Source organism: Dermacentor albipictus, chromosome 4, assembly GCF_038994185.2.
Source record: "Dermacentor albipictus isolate Rhodes 1998 colony chromosome 4, USDA_Dalb.pri_finalv2, whole genome shotgun sequence".
NCBI lineage: Eukaryota > Metazoa > Arthropoda > Arachnida > Ixodida > Ixodidae > Dermacentor > Dermacentor albipictus.
The window spans coordinates 11052501-11065224 of record NC_091824.1 but is presented as its reverse complement, the minus strand read 5'-3'; the positions used below and the strand labels follow the sequence as shown (position 1 = coordinate 11065224).

General features: G+C 43.8%; 1 long non-coding RNA gene across 3 annotated transcripts; it reads right to left on the bottom strand.

Annotated features, from left to right (window-relative positions):
- Window positions 1-2226: 2226 nt before the first annotated feature.
- On the bottom strand, window positions 2227-6161 carry LOC139059590 (uncharacterized). Of its 3 annotated transcripts, none has more exons than XR_011514219.1 (5): window positions 5952-6161; window positions 5374-5508; window positions 3597-3762; window positions 2541-2663; window positions 2227-2360 (listed from the first exon to the last, which is right to left on the bottom strand). It is a non-coding gene; the product is annotated as an uncharacterized lncRNA (long non-coding RNA). The 3 variants fall into 3 exon arrangements; XR_011514218.1 differs by lacking the exon at window positions 5952-6161 and adding an exon at window positions 5780-5914; XR_011514217.1 differs by lacking the exon at window positions 5952-6161 and having other exon boundaries at window positions 5374-5922.
- Between the last annotated feature and the right edge of the window lie 6563 nt (window positions 6162-12724).

Below are 12724 nucleotides of genomic sequence, written 5' to 3'. Positions count from 1 at the left end.
AAGAGGGGTCCGCACGGAGACCCATTCTCTCCGATTCTCTTCAATTTGGTAATAGATGAACATCTCCCAATACTGTGGGGACAACGTGGCTTTCATTAGTGAAAACAATAACTTCAGCATATCTGCAATGGATTTTGCAGACGACTTATTGCTGTTTTCCTCTACACCTCTGGGTCTGCAGTACAAGCTCAATGCTCTAAATAGCTTTCTACACGAGCGTTGTTTATCGTTAAATCCTGCCAAATGTTTGAGCCTTTCCATGGTTCCAGCTGGCAAAGAAAAGCTGGTGAAGGTTGACGCTGGTATCCGCTTCAAAGTAGGTGGTGAACTTATACCAGCAACAGAAGAAGAGACGATCTTTACTTGCCTGGGTATCCTTCAGCCCGCAAGGGACTAAACAGTTACCAATACATGTGAAGCTGAAGGGTCACCTTGATCGTACTACAAAGTCTGCATTTAAACCAGAGCAGAGATTGATAATATTCGGTTGCTACCTACTGCCGCGGCTATATAATAGGCTCTCTTGTGTGCTGTGTGGTTTTTTGGCGCCTTAAAAATAGGCATAATAATTCTACCCATGGCTAGGAGCTGTGGAGCAGTAAGCTTTGGCTCAAAACTGTATTTTGGGCCTTTTTCCAGGGTCCTCCTAAGTGGGTCAGGAATTGTAGCCTCCCCCAGCGTGGTTACTACGTTGGTACTGGTAAGTCTAGGGCATGGCTACGGTAAAAAGATCCTGCATGGTGCGTTGCCCTAAGAACTCCGTAGATGCCCGGCAAGTACCTTGTACTTGCGCAGCGTTCGGTCCTTTTTGCAGGGGTGTTTTATTTCTTCAACCAGTACAGCCAATTATTGTATAATCGTATTTGGCGCATTTTTCAGTTATCAATCTTTTGCGCATCCTTTTTGCATGTCCCCAAGAAGGCCCCACGAGACCAAAAAGGGCTGTGACTTTAGGTGGCGTGATGCGTCTTCGCACGTAGAAGCCCAAGGAACGCGACTGGCAAATAGTTATGGCGGTGAGGTTGACACATACGTAACCTGGATCTTGCAAGGATGGTGATGAGGGGAAGGAGCCCATTGTAGAAGCAATTTGCATTAGGGAGATCTTGATGAGAGCTAGCTAGTTCATATTAAGAACTGAGGTTGAGTAGCGCGAATACGACCAGGAGAGGAGGAAACAAAATACCACACTCAAGGGCGCTAATTGCCGACCGGAAGTTTATGTGAAATTTTCCAGCCATTTTATACCTTTTTCTAACATTGTCGTGCTTAGAAGAGTATAAAATACATATGCAAAATCACACTGTAAAAAATCGTCCGTTGTTTTTACGGGAATTCGACCGTCAGTTTTGGCTGCCAACTTGTTCCCGTAAAAATTACGGATCTCAGTTATTCTTAGTCACGGGCCTTGCTTGTAAAATTCACGCGTTTCCCGTAAAAATAACGCAGACCCGTAATTTTTTTTACGGGTACCGTCAGTAAATATTACAGTTCCTCCTGAAAATCACTCGTCAGTTGTTTTGCTTTGCTATTAAATACCACCGTTACGGCATCAATTCCGCCGGCGGGAATGAAGCTAGACGCTGTACAACTGCATCTTTAATTTCAATATTGAACATACAGTCCCTTAAAAACAATACATTTGCGTACTGTACTTTTAAACGCTTGTTTCACGCGGTCTGACTGTTCCGAATCTGAATGTTCTAGTCAGGGTAGTCGGGATGCGGAACTCTCCCCTTCCTGCAACAAGATATATCGCACTTACTGACTGAAGCTGAAATAGGCTGCAACGCAACTAAGCACCAATGCAGTGCAAATACCGCATCAGAAAAAAATATGCAATATACTGAGACAGCTGCCAGTAATTTGCAGGTAATTAGGGGCACTATACTCCTGGCCACTATTTTGCAGCGATGCCTTATTCTTTGCTATTCTTATAATCCAGCACAAATGGCTGTGTGATCCTATTGTTAATGAGGGCACACCGTCGCTCTGACCACTGGCCAAGCAAGGAAAGGCCGAAGTACAGAATCAGAAATGGCATCGCTACAAAATATCAGCGCTGTCAACGGAACAAATACAAATAAAATAAGCGAGGAGCTTAACTTATTGTAATGGCCAGCTCACTTTTTGAAACACCACTGATATAGAATAAAAACTTTACACTGGAAAACATCCAGTGATGTTTTATAATGAACAACAAATAGTTCAAAACACTTTATTGCACTTCACGTAGCTTTAAAATAATTTTTTGTGTAGATGACTTGGTGAAAGGGAACCATTTCTGTAGTTCGCATTGCAAGGTTCTGGGCTGCTTGGAAGACGGAAAAGTATCCCTGCGTGTGGTCAACTAGTTCATGCTGTGGAGCAAAGTAAAAAGAATGACTCAGTGGGCTTCCAAATGCTATAAAGAGGTGCTTACACACAATGTGAGTGCTCTTGAAAAGAGTGGTTTGCATTTTACGAAAGGTAGAATGACTTATATCATATTTTCAAAGTTAGCACAAAACTGAGAAGGCAGGTATATGGGGCAGACTTACCTAGACATTCCATTCACACTCAGTAATGCGCTGCACTAAGGCAAGAACTTTCTTGCTGACCGCCAGATTTCCTTTTTGCCCTTCCGTCCACGGTCTGGGTTTATGCCGAAAATGCCCTAAATGCTGCCCCACCCCATTAAAGAGAAGGGAGGCATAATTGCAATAAAGCCTATATATAATGGCATTAAAGAAATGATTCGGATAATCTGGAATATTTTTAATGCCACAGCTCACGCTCATTTCAAGCATGACATACAAATAATACAATTTCTTTGTTTTAAAGAACACCAGCCTACGAAAGCATTCAAAGTTGGACAAGTTGTTTTATGAGAAAGTTGCATAGGAAACAGCGCAAAAAAAATCTAGTAACCGACAAAGCCTGCTGTGTACTTCTTGTCTTGTCCCCAATTTTCGTGCACAGTTTCTCCACCTAACACCCAGGAGATGTGACTTTTGACTTCTATGATACAGGTGCATCTGGTGTAAGGGGCACGTCGGAGGTCTGACTGACTTTCATCATAGAAAAAAGCCACAGATGGGTTTTGCTTTTAGATGCAACAAATCTCTACAGTGCTTTTATTCTTTAATGTGAACACATTTTACCTATGGATATTTTAGACATGCTCATTACCTTGGGGGCTTGGAAACTGAATATAAATCTCGCTGCTATAAATGTGGGAGCAACTTGGCCTTCCAATTAACCCCAATAATTGATGGTAGCTCGCAGCAGGAACCGGAACGCACTACTTTTATGTAATTTGAAACTTAGACCTCAACATTTTCAGCTTTACAGACGTGTGCTATGAAGCTGAAAAAAGTGGACTAAGCTTCAAATCGTCCAGTATTATTTTTGATTATACAGAAGCAATGTCTGCTGGTTCCTGCTGCCAACTACCGTCAATTTCTTTTATCAAGCTAGGACACTGAACTTACAATATCCACAGCACTATTAAAGGTGCTTGTATACAGTTTCGTTCTTTTAAGGCCAGTATAATATATGCTATTAATGCGCATGATGCTAAACAAATACAAGCACAAACAGAAAATAAAATATACCTTTGTGTGAATTTAAGTGTACATGACGCCTTCTCTGCATAACAAATGTGGAAGCAGAAGTAAGCTGCAAACAGCATGCAGAATGCTTGCTTGAACATCTTTGCTGCTGCCACAACATGGCCATCAACAAGCAATAGGTACTCTTCAGGCATCCAGATGTCATCACCTAAAGAAAATGAAAAGAGTACTTGTCACTTTTACATAGGGCTGACTGCTGCATCAACTGTTCTTTACCAGTCGTATGCAAAGTATATGCATTCCAAAAGTTACGTTCTAGGGCACTTTCTAATTTTCACTGAGTGTTGTGTGCCACTTGTTCCTAAACCAGCAGGTCTTTAGCTTTCTTTCAACCACAAAATAGTGTTGCAGGAAAGAAACTATAAATGGCTTTTGAAAACTATTTTGGGCAAAGTTATCAAGAGTATTTAAATAAAGAGAAATGAAACTATAGGCATCCTCGAACAAAAAGAGCGTGTACCATGTGCATATCCATTCAAAGACATAAATTTGCGACAAATTTGACCCGATTTTTTAAATTCTTGACTATGACTCATTTGCATACAGTTAGCGGTTTACAAGCCATTGCTATACAGTTACTTGTGAAGACTGCTGGCACATAAAAAATGCAGATACTAGCTCTCTGGCAGCATACTGAATAACAGAAAGCAACCAGAAAGTGAACTGAATATTAAGGATATGTCCATGTAGTTGGCAGACTGCGTAACCCATGGAACTGCTATATAAAATATGTGGAAGAACGTTAAAACTGCAATTCAGGAACAAAAATTTTGCATATTGCAAAAGCAACAGGCTCAGTGATCAAATGTATGCTCTTTCGCTTGTTTTCACTCAAATTAACTATATAGCATGCTCATACTTCCCTACATGGTGCACACGAAGATCACAGTTTAAAGGGAATAATAACACATATTGGCTGCATTTTGTTGCTGAACTGTCCTGAGAAAACAGAGTACTAAATATTAATTTTCGCTGTTGAGTAGTAAGCTCTGTCGTTAACATAATGAGACACTAACATACTGGCAACATAGGATATTCACAGGAAGTCATTAGTTATATTTTTCATCACAGGTTTCACGGCTTATGTGGAAATTATAGAAATCGTTCCAGTGAATGTTTTTTGCAAGTCAATATTTGTAAAATTCAAGTGAGAGAGCATGCGGTTTAAAACACTTGCCCTGAAATATCGGCTTCAAGTATACCAACATTCCATATTGGCTTGTAGACCCTTGTATATGGAGGTCTCAGTTGTAGAACCATATGCAGTGCTGATGTACTTGGCACCAACATTTCCAGCCAAATATTTCGAACTAGGTGCTTGTGATAGATATTTTCGAAAATGCGCCTGTCTAAAACAATAACTAGCCCTAATTCTCCGATCACTCTACTTGGTGTAAAACAGAGAACAAAAGTTACATATTTTAGTTTATTACACCTTCTTAACGTTCATTTCGCATTATATTGACTTCTTTTCTCAATAACTAGACTGTGAGCACGAAATTATATTGGTCTGCCGTTCCGTAAATAAAAGAGGCCTGTACAACGGTGCAATCATCACTACTGCCTGATTTCTGTAGCATGGCAGTGTAATTTGACAGCCCATAACTGCAAGTGCCTCATGTAATTCCTTAAGGTAAATCATGAAAACACTCTGGGCTATACGGCTGCCACATTACAACTTGTTTATCCAATAAAAATTGAAGCTTTTTGGCACCATTTATCGTCAGCGAAATGCCAAATATACGTTGAATGCACGTACCTGCTGCGATTATGCAGGGAGAAAGCGGTGTGTCCTCAAATCAAATCAACCTGTCTTACAATGAGACATGGCTGCAAATGCGTCGCACACAGTCCGTGGCATGCGAGCACACCAAAGAGAGAACATCCACAGTTCCTGCGGTGACAGGCGGAGAAGAGAAACATAGTTGAGGAAGCCGCAACGTGAACCACCTCGACTTCCCCAATGGCGCTGCAACCCCCGTTTCCGCCGCCGCGCCGCGATTTGCGAACAAGGCCACAACGCTCACAACAAACAAAGGCGGCAGCAGGCTCACGAAAACATGCAAAAGTGACGAAGAGCACTGCATCACGTGTAGTGCTCAGACTGGATAGCGAACAAATCGCAACAGCACTACCACGTGCGCAAGGCAATGAATGTGCCAAACCCGTTTAAATCAAAAGCGGGAGAAAGCAAACATGGCGAAGCCGAAGAGTGGTGCGGAAGCGTTCCGCAGGCGACACCGCAGACTTGGCAAGCTCAACCGCAGCTCAGCACTCAAACAAGATCGCATACGCTTCGCAAAACACCATTGAGCCGTGCATAATGACTCTACCTACCTGCACTTACAAGGCGACCAACCTTTCTTCTTTGTGTGCACTTGTACGATTTCCACTTGGCTCCAAAGCCGCGGCGCCGGGACGGCCGAAGTTGCTGTAGCGTTCGCCTTTCCTTCTACAGCGCGCGCTAATGCCTTAGCGCATGCGCGTTTCGCGCGCCGCGAATGGCCGGCGCGCCAATGAGCATCCGCGCAGCTCGTCCTTCTTCTCTCTAAGCTCTTCTCTCTTCTTCCCTCTCCAGGCTCTCGAAGCTTTTTAACAGTGGTGGCGCTGCTTTCTAATTTACGGGATAGATTTGGCATATTTTACGGCATATATGCCGTAAAAAAAACGCAATTTTTTACAGTGATGCAGCTACATCATAATCTTTCATGCGAAAAAACTATTTCTATTTTCAATAAGGCAAAACAGGGAGCCCTTACACATTTATCTCCTTCCTTTCTAATGTAATAAGCCTCTATTATTTCTTTTTCCCTCGTACCTTTTCCTTTCCCTATGAATTTCGTTCTTGTTTTTTTCACATATAGGAGTGCTGGGACACTTGTTATAATGTTCGCTTCGCTCTTCAGTCCGGCAGCAGTGCACTCAGCGAGCAGGGCGACTAAAAGTGATCCTGTGTATCGTTATAGCCACACGTTTCCTGGGGCCTTGGACCAACGCTATGGCTGGCCATCAACGGCGCAGACTGCCTCCGCCCTTTGGTCACCGTGACGCCAGTGCATCCTACTGCGCATCCTCGTCTCTGCCTACCCTGACGGAGCAGAGTGCCGGCTGCCTACATAAGCCAGGAATCCCTGCTGCGCTCTTCAGTCCGACAGCAGTGAACCCAGCGAGCAGGGCGACTAACCCCCGTATTTAGAAATGCATCTTAATTTGAAGCCCATGCTTGACTTGATTTAAACGACGCCTGTCGTCAACGCACTAGAAGAAACGCAATGATGTCTTCGGCGCGCTCGCACCAGGCGTCACTTATATCAAGTCAAGCATGGGCTTCAAGTTAAGTTGCATTTCCGAATACGGGGGTAAGTGATCCTGTATATCGTTACAGGTAAGAGCAAACGACCTTCACACGTTAAAGTAATTACCCTACTCGCTGCACTGCTGCTGGAAAACCAGAAAAAATATATTTTGTTTTTTGACTGCCTTTTGACGTGGGCACACGATGTCAAAGAAGAAAAGGAACTCGCAAGTGCATTTTCTGACTTCCGCAGGGAAATGCGGGCTGAAATGAGGGAAATAAAAGACGGTCTGCGCTTCTGTAGCGACACCTGTGATGAAATTAAGGCAATTGCTGGTGACATCAAGGCGTTACATGAAGAAATAAAAGCGCTAACAGCTCAGAATCAACATCTCAAAGCAGAAAACGAGAGACTTCAAAAGAAAGTCGACGAGGTCGAAAAATATCAGCGAAATAATAACCTGCAAATTAGGGGTGTGCCAGAGGAGCTCGACTCGACCTTAGTGATGAAAAAGATGGGCGAACTTGTGGGTGAAGCGGTAAGTGATGGTGATATCGACATTTGCCACCGGGTGCCCACGGCCCGCAGAGAGGAAAAGAGCATCGTTGTACGGTTCATATCGCGAACCAAGCAAAACACGTACCTTGCCAAGTAAGAAAAAAAGAGGAGGAGCAACATTTATTAAAAAGAAAGGGCAAGCAGGTGTCTTTCTGCTTGTGCGGGAGGCACCCTTAGTCCAGGGCTCCTGCGGCTCTTGCTGTCTCCCGTGCCCGCCGCACCAGTTGCTGCTGGTTACGAGGGTCCGAACTAGTCAGCACGGCCTCCCACTGCTCGGGTGTGGGGTTGGGTATTGGCGGGGCCGCCTTCACGTTGGGGCACGCCCATGTGGTGTGATATAGCGAGGCGTATTCATTACAAAGGGGACATTTGTATGAATATAGTGTAGGGTGTACTGCGTGTAGTCTGCTTAAATGGGGGTATGTGTTGGCTTGTAGTTGTCGCCATGTTACGGCATCTTCACGTGAGAGGGTCTTGTGTGGAGGCGGGTATTGTCGTCTGTTCAATCTGTGGTGTTGTAGTATGGCGTTGTATTGTAAAGGTATGGGCTCCATGGATGCGGCCGTATCCCTCTCTTGTGGCGCCCGGGAGGCATGAGCTCGGGCTACAGCGTGCGCACGCTGATTTCCACGGAGGGACTCGTGTCCTGGAGTCCACACTATTTCAACGTCCGGGAATCGGGAGGCTTGTTTGAGGAGTCGGTGGGCGATTGAAGATATTCTGCCTCTCGCGTAGCTACGGCAAGCTGCCTGGGAGTCAGTAATAATTGTGACGTACTCGTTGGTTGGACTAGAGGTGATGGCCAAGGCGATGGCTGTCTCCTCCGCTACGAGGGCGCTGGCAGTGCGGACCGTCATCGAGACCACCTATTGTAGGTTATAGTCGACAACGCTGGCCGTCATGGCTGCTTTTTGGGGGTACTACGCGGCATCTGTGTATAGTGTGGTGGGGAGACTGCCATATTTTGCCTGTAGAGTTTTTGCGCGAGCTTGGCGACGATCGGCATGATGTTCCGGGTGCATGCTTCTGGGGATAGGGGCTACATTGATGTGTTCCCGGAAGTTGGGGGCCAGATGAATTGCTTGTTTGTGGACTTTGCCGTGTGTGGGGTAGCCTAGGCGCGCTAGGACTGCTCTTCCTGTTGGTGTAAGGGCTAGTCGTTCTCGTTTGCTTGTGAGGTGGGCGTCTATAATTTCTCTTATATTATTATGGACTCCTAGGGCTTCAAGCTTGAGTGTCGCTGTTCCCGGTGGAAGGCCGAGCGCTTGGTTGTAGGCTTTCCGAAGAAGTACGTCTAATTGATCTAGTTCCTTGGGAGTGAGGGGCAAGTACGGGGCAGCGTAGGCAATGCGGCTGATTATCAGGGCCTGGACGAGCTGTATAATGTCGTCTTCTTTCAGTACGTATTGTTTGGTTGTGATACGGCTGACCATTCGCATGATTTGGAAGGCGGTCTGCTTGAGACGTTGGATGGTGTATGCGCCTCCGCCGTCCTGTTGTATGTAGAGTCCGAGAATGCGGACGCGGTTTACTGTGGGTATTTCTTTGTCGTCGAGGGTGAGTGTGATGTGGGGTAGTTCACTGAGTTTTCTTCGTGATTTCTGTCGAACGACTAACAGTTCTGACTTCTCGGGGGAGCACCGGAGACCACTTGTTTTTGCATATTGCTGGACGACGTCGGTCGCTTGTTGAAGGGCGTCTTGTTTCTCTCCTTCGGAATCAGTGGTGGTCCAGATAGTGATGTCATCGGCGTATATTGCATGCCTGATTCTTGGTATTGCGTTGAGTTTGTCAGGTAATTTCATCATAGCAATATTGAAAAGGGTGGGTGATAGAAGAGCACCTTGTGGGGTTCCTTTGTTGCGAGTAGGTAACGTCGGGGTTCTGAGTGAGCCAATGCCTATTGTAGCCGTGCGGTTGCTTAGAAAAAAAGAAGCTGTCATCTGAAGATGTGAGATTTAAGGGCACAGGCATCACTACCATTTACGTGAATGAGCACTTAACACGACAATATAATTATGGGCTTTAATGTGCGAAAACCACTTTCTGATTATGAGGCACGCCGTAGTGGAGAACTCCGGAAATTCCGACCACCTGGGGTTCTTTACCGTGCACCTAAATCTAAGTACACGGGCGTTTTCGCATTTCGTCCCCATCGAAATGCGGCCGCCGTGTCCAGGATTTGACCCCGCGACCTCGTGCTCAGCAGCCCAACACCATAGCCAGTGAGTAACCACGGCGGGTTTAACACGACAGAACAAGCAACTTCTTGGTGCTGCCCTTGCGGAAAAGAAAAAGGCCGGATGGAAATAACTCTGGCTCAGATCGGGGATAATTTTGGCACGGAAAGATGAACAGACCTATGCCATTCGAATTGCAAGCAAAGAAGATATCGCCCGTATCAAATAATCTTGAACGAAAAAACCAGTCAAAAACACAAAGGACAAGAGAGGTTCACACCACATGGTGGTTGTGGTGTGAACCTCTCCTCTTGTCCTTTGTGTTTTTGACTGGTTTTTTCGTTCAAGTATGTACCAACTGGCCCAGATTTCAACCCTTCTGCAAATTATCTTAGACGTCATAGTGTTGGTCCGGGTTTTTCCTTCAATCAGTATTATGCTTAACTTAACTTCTTTCATTACAGAATCATCCACACTAAAATCAAATCTTCGATATTTACACCCATGTTTTTCCTTATTACACCTAAATGTCCGTAGCATGAGGAAAAAACAAGATGAGCTGGACATTTGGCTCAAGTCCCTGGAAGGTAATTTTGACGCATTCATGTTCACAGAAACATGGTTAAGCAAAGATGAGCTTTCCCCTAGTTTTACTGATTACATGCCAATACGATTAGACAGAACTGGTAGAGGTGGCGTCCTGATTATTTATTTACAACGAAAGTACGCCTATCATATTGTTGATGAGTGCACAGTTATGAATAGGGATATAGAGTGCCTAACGGCGGAAACCAGGACGTTTTAAATTGCTGACCTGTGCAGACCGCCGACTGGATACAAGCAGCATTTCCTACAGCATTTAGAAGATGTAATATTATATTGTATTAATACTAATAAGCAGTTCTTTCTCTTGGGAGATCTAAATATCGACACGTTGGCCGACGACTCTTCTGCGCGTGACTTGATGAATCTCTTATCCTCTTATGGGTGCAAAAATGCTATTTCTATGCCAACCCGTACTACATCACAAAGTTATACTTCAATAGACATATGTGTTTCAAACCTGAATGCACCAACTTTCAAAGCACGACATTATCATGCGACATCAGTGACCATCTGCCTATATTCTTTGCCACAGAACACACCCTAACCACGAACTATAAACGCAGCAGGCTTGAACATAGGGTGGTGAATGATTCCTCCTTAAGCTATTTTCATTCTTTAATTGAGCGGTCAGACTGGTCAAATGTGTACTTACCGCAGGATGCAAATTGTGCGTATGAGGCTTCTCTTCGGGTATTTCTTAGTTGCTACAATGCTGCATTTCCACTGAGAGAGTATAAAAAATGCAATTGGAAAATTAAAAAGCCCTGGATTGACATCGCCTTACTAAAACGCATCAGGAAGAAAAATAATATGTTCCACAAATTCATAGAATGCAAAGACGGTGACTTGTTCAAGGAATTTAAAAATATCGCAATAAATTAAACGCTGATATCAAGAAAGCCAAACTTGTATATTATGAAGCGATGTTTGCTAGCATAAGAACGGATCCGGCAAAGATATGGAGACAGGTAAATTACCTTACTGGCAGAAACCCATCACGGGTTAAGGCTGACCAAACAGTAATCAATGACTCTATAGGAAGCAAGACGCTAGCAGATGAAATTAACGAGTATTTCATTAATGCAGCCGCACCCCAGCCGTCTATTCAACAAAGTGGGCTCTAGTGGCCTTTTGGACGAGTAAATTCATTCGTTTTGGATGCCGTTATCGAAAGAGAAATCAATGGTCTTATAATACGCTTAAAATATAATGTCGCAAGTGGGTATGATGAAGTTAAAGTCGAACCTGTAAAGCGAGTGTCATTAATTATCAGCCCTGTCCTAGCCTATCTCATTAGTCTCGCGTTTTCTACTGGAGTCTTCCCAGATAAACTAAAACTGGCCAAAGTAATTCCAATACACAAAGGAGGTAGAATTGACGATATTACGAATTACCGGCCAATCTCAGTGCTACCGGTGTTTTCAAAGATTTGCGAATTGTCAATCAATAACCGGCTGTCAGGATATCCAACCAAGTATCATATAATATCACCCTCACAGTATGGTTTCCAGAAAAATAAGACAACTCAGGACACTCTTCTTGCCGTCAAGCTGCAAATAATCAGAAATTTTGAAGATAAGCTCGTTCACTTTAGGAATATATCTCGATCTGCGCAAAGCTTTTGATTCCGTTGAACGCGAAATCTTAGCTATAAAATTATATTGTTATGGAATTCTAGGCATCACATCGGACCTTATCAAGAGCTACTTATCATTTCGGCGTCAGTTTGTTAAAATAGAATGTAGTTCTTCAAAACAGCTTGACATTAAACTGGGTGTCCCGCAAGGTTCGATGTTAGGCCCGTTACTTTTCCTCTTATATGTGAATGACATTATGGAACTACAAAGAACAGCCACAATAACCATGTTTGCGGACGACACTAGTTTATTCTTTGCAGGTAGAACACGGCATGACATTGAACAATCGGCCGATCTGTACTTAAATGTACTTACTTAAAAATTTATCCATATGGTTGCAACAAAACAAGCTTCAGTTGAATGTAGTAAAAACAAAGTACATGATATTTAAGCCAATCAATAAGCATAAATATGATTAACTTGCAGTACAGAGAACATAACTTAGAAGTGTGCAAAAGTTCCTTGAGGTATGGTTTTCTGAAGAGTTGTCTTGGACCCCTCATGTCAATCATCTGCTCTCCGAACTCGCGAAGTCTGTTAGATGTATTAGAAAAAATAACTCCTCTTCTACCTCTTTGGCTAAAGCAATCACTATATTACTCCCTGTTCTATTCTAAACTTTTGTATGACATTCTGGTCTGGGGAACAACGACAAAAGGGAACTATGATAGGCTACAACTGCTGAAAAAACGTGTTCTCCGGATTTTTGTGAGCCACACCGGCCCTATTATATTGTTGCCGACGCAACCACTTTTTCGCAGATTTGATGTTTTACCTGCAAATAAGATCTATTTATGGATACTGGTACAACAAATATATAAAAAGAAACTCCA